This window comes from Orycteropus afer, unplaced genomic scaffold (assembly GCF_000298275.1).
Source record: "Orycteropus afer afer isolate SDZICR_OR568_19922 unplaced genomic scaffold, OryAfe1.0 scaffold00234, whole genome shotgun sequence".
Taxonomy (NCBI): Eukaryota; Metazoa; Chordata; class Mammalia; order Tubulidentata; family Orycteropodidae; genus Orycteropus; species Orycteropus afer.
Genome location: NW_006921821.1, coordinates 2,482,500 through 2,486,856, shown reverse-complemented (window position 1 = coordinate 2,486,856; position 4,357 = coordinate 2,482,500). Strand labels below are relative to the sequence as shown.

General features: G+C 38.9%; 1 protein-coding gene across 1 annotated transcript in view; it reads left to right on the top strand.

Annotated features, from left to right (window-relative positions):
- The window catches only part of PTPRM (protein tyrosine phosphatase receptor type M), a 1,084,438-nt gene that overhangs the window by 418,786 nt on the left and 661,295 nt on the right, over window positions 1-4,357 (top strand). The window lies entirely within an intron of this gene.

The following is a 4,357-nucleotide window of genomic DNA, read 5'->3' as shown; positions in this document are numbered from 1 at the left end:
CTATCCCTATTTGGTGATGATACGATCCTATACCTAGAAAACCCAAGAGACTCAGTCAAAAATCTACTGGAACTAATTGAGAGATTTAGCATGGTGGCAGGATATAAATCAACATCCAAAAATCAGTTGAATTCCTCTACACCAGCAAAGAGATTGCTGAAGAAAGGATAAGAAATTCAATAGCGTTTACAATAGCTACCAAAAAAATAAAATATTTGGGAATAAATCTTACCAGGGACACAAAAGACTTGTACAAAGACAACTATAAAAAAAACTACTTCAAGAAACCATAAGAGAACTACATAAATGGAAGAACATCACATGCTTATGGATAGGAAGATTGAACATTGTGAAAATGTCAGTTCTACCCAAAGCAGTCTATACAGTCAATGCAATCCCAATCCAGATCCCATCAGCATTCTCTAGGGATATGGAAAAAACTTTCACTAACTTTAAATGGAAAGGAAAGAGACCTCGGATAAGCAAAGCACTATTGAAGAAGAATAACAAAGTAGGAGGTCTCACACTGCCAGATTTAAAAACCTACTATACAGCCACAGTAGTCAAAACTGCCTGGTATTGGTTTAATGACAGATACATAGACAAATGAAATTGAATTGAGAACCCAGAAGTAGATCCATTGACCTATGGTCATCTGATCTTTGACAAAGGGCCAAAATCCATTAAATGAAGAAGAGAATGTTTTTTTAATAAATGGTGCTGGCAAAACTGGAGATCCATTTGCAGAAAAATGAAACAAGATTTGTACCTCACACCGTACACAAAAACAAACTCCAGATTTAAGTCAAAACTTAAATGTGAAACCCAAAACTATAGAGTTCCTCAAGGAAAAACTAGGGGAAAATTTAAGGGCCCTATTATATGGCATAAATAGACTATCAAGCATAACTCAAAATTCACAAACAGTAGAAGAGAAACCAGATGATTGGGACCTTCTAAAGATTAAATTTTTGTGTGCTTCCAAAGACTTCTCTAAAAGAGTCAAAAGAGAACCTACAGATTGGGAAAAAATATTTGGTAATGACATATTTGACAAGGGACTTATCTCTAGAATTTATAGAAAACTCTAACACCTCAATAACAAAAAGACAAATAATCCAATTAAAAAATGGGCAGAAGACATGAACAGACACTTCACCAAGGAGGATATTCAAGCGGCCAACAAACATATGAGGAAATGCTCACGATCACTAGCTATTAGAGAGTTGCAAATCAAAACAACAATGAGGTACCATCCTGCTCCAGCACTAGTAGCAAGGTTCAAAGAGACAGAAAATAACAAATACTGGTGAGGATGTGGAGAGATTGGGACTCTCATACACTGCTGGTGGGACTGTAAAATGGTACAATCTTTGTGAAAAGAATAATGGCAATTCCTTCAAAAGTTGCAACTAGAAATACCATTTGACCCAGTTATTCCATTACTAGGTATATACCATAAAGAAGTGAGAGCCATGACAAGAACAGACATATGCACCCCCATGCTCATTGCAGCACTATTTACAATAGCCAAAAGATGGAAACAACCTACGTGTCCATCAACTGAGGAATGGATATCCAAACTACAGTACATACACACAATGGAATACTGTGCAACCCTGAAGAATAATGTAGAATCTGCATAACACCACATAACATGGATGAACTTGGAGGACATTATGCTGAGTGAAATAAGTTAATCACAAAAGGACAGATACTGTATTAGTCCGTTATTGTAATAGTCAAGGAAATTGTTATCTATGGAAGATCATTTTCTTTGTTGGTTACCAGGGGTGGGAGGGGAGGGGAGGGAATACTGTTACATAGATAGAGATAAGTGTTGATTTCGGTGAAGAAAAGGGCCATATACCAAATGTGAGTGATCAATATAGTGGCATTGAGGAAGAGAAGGACAGAGAGAGGTACGTGGGAAGTACAAACAACAAAGATGAACTCTTTTGTGCACATAGTATGGCATGGACAGTGAAGGCAAACATGGGTATATGGGTGGATAGATGAGTGGACAGGCTGAAATATTAGGTATGTATATGAAGTGCAGAGTGCACCCAAGAACATGTATAGGGTTGGCAGACAGTGGTCCAATAACTTTATATGTATGATCTGAATTCCCAGGTGTATAATGGGGCTGACAAGGGTCAAGGTTGTAGTCACTGTTTGATCACAGCCAGCTACCCCAGGTGACCAAGTAGTTGAACCTGTGGGCTCAGGACTATAGTCACAGAGGACATCAAGCTCAATTGGCTTAACATACTACACAAAGCATTGTTCTACCTCCTACTGTGCAAGTAACGACTGAGATCTTAAAAGCTTGCAAGCTTCCATCTAGATGCAGTGATGGGTCTCTCCTCGTCCAGAGCAAAGAAGAATGAAGAAAACCAAAATTCATGGAAACAATTAGTCCTAGCGACTGGTACACCATCCGATCTGCAGCCTGTACATCTATGAGACCAGAAGAAATAGATGGTGCTCGGCTACTACTGTCAACCACTTGGAAGAGGATCTTTGTAGGAGATCCTCGTTGGACAGAGGGAACAATGTGGAACAAAACTCAAAATCATTTTTTGGGAAAAAAAAAAGTGGGGAACAGGTTTGCTGGCCCAAGGGAGCCTAGTGGAACCACTGACACTATGGCCCCTAGCTGCCCTTCAGGTCTGGAATTGAATGCACACCTGTGGCTTTCAGCCAAACAATAGACATATCAGTTGAGCATTTACCTGAGGTAGATACACTCCTTGAAGAGAATAAGCATGAGAGAAAAGAAGGGCTGCTCAGGCACAGGGAGAGAGCTCAGGGGGTGGGAGTGCATGGGGAGATGGACATAGGGAAGAGGTAACTATTCAGAGGAAGTGGGAGGGGAGATGTTGCATTGTGCTAAATTGTGGTCAATGTCATGAGACAATGTGTATGTGAACTGCTCTATGGAAAGTGTATTTGCTCTGTAAATTTTCACCCAAATCACAATAAAACCAAACCAAAACAACAACAACAAAATGACCCTCCTTCTGAGGAGTGGCTGGTGGGTTTGAACTGCCAGGGTTCTGGTTAGCAGGAAAATTTTATGAATAGCCCTGAAACATTGTCCGATATACTGCTAGAAGATGAGCCCATCAGGTCGGAAGGACTCAAAATATGACTGGGGAAAAGCTGACTCCTCAGAGTAGAGATGACTTAATGATATGGATCGAGTAAAGTTTTTGAGACCTCCATTAGTTGTGACATAACTCAAAATGAGTAGAAACAGCTGGAAACATCCACAAATAATCAGAATCTGGAATGTATGAAGTATGGATCTAGGAAAACTGGAACTTGACAAATATGAAATGCAACGCATAAAGATCGATATCCTAGGTATTAGTGAGCTGAAATGGTTTTAGTCATTTTGAATCAGACAACCATATGATCTACTTTGCCGGGAATGACAAATTGAAGAGGAATGGTGTGGTATTCATCATCAATCACAAGGACTGGTTCAAGATCTGTCCTGAAGTACATTGCTGTCAGTGATAGGATAAGATCCATATGCCTTCAAGGAAGAACAGTTAATACTACTATTATTCAAATATATACACCAACCGCCAAAGCCAAAGATTAGGAACTTGAAGATTTCTACCAACTTCTACAGTCTGAAATTGACTGAACATGCAATCAAGATGTGTTGATTATCACTGGTGACTGGAATGCAAAAGTTGAAAACAAAGAAGAGTAACCAGTATTTGGAAAATAAGGCCTTGGTGATTATAAATAATGCTGGAGATAGCATGCTAAAGTTTTGCAAGACCAACGGCTTACTCATTGCAAATACCTTCTTTCAACAACATAAGTGATGGCTATATATGTGGACTTCACCAGATGGAATACACAAGATTTAGAGTGACTAGATCTGTGGTATGAGGTGATGGAGAAGTTCGATATCTTCAGCCAAAGCAAAGCCAGGAGCTGATTGTGGAACAGACTATCAACTGCTCATATACAAGTTCAAGTTCAAGTTGAAGACAATTAAAAGAAGTCCTTGAGAGCCAAACTATGATCTTGATAATATCTATCCTTAATTTAGAGACCACCTAAAGAATAGATTTGATACATTGGATACCAATGACCAAAAACCAGAGGAACTGTGGGATGACATCAAGAACATAATCCATTAAGAAAGCAAGATGTTATTAAAAATACAAGAAAGTAAGAACAGACCAAAATGGATGTCAGAAGAGACTCTGAAACTTGCCCTTGAACAGAGAGTAGCTAAAGCAAATGGAAGAAATGACAAGATAAAAGAGCTTAACAGAAGATTTCAAAGCGCAGCTCAAGAAGACAAAGCCAGTTATTATAATGAAATGTA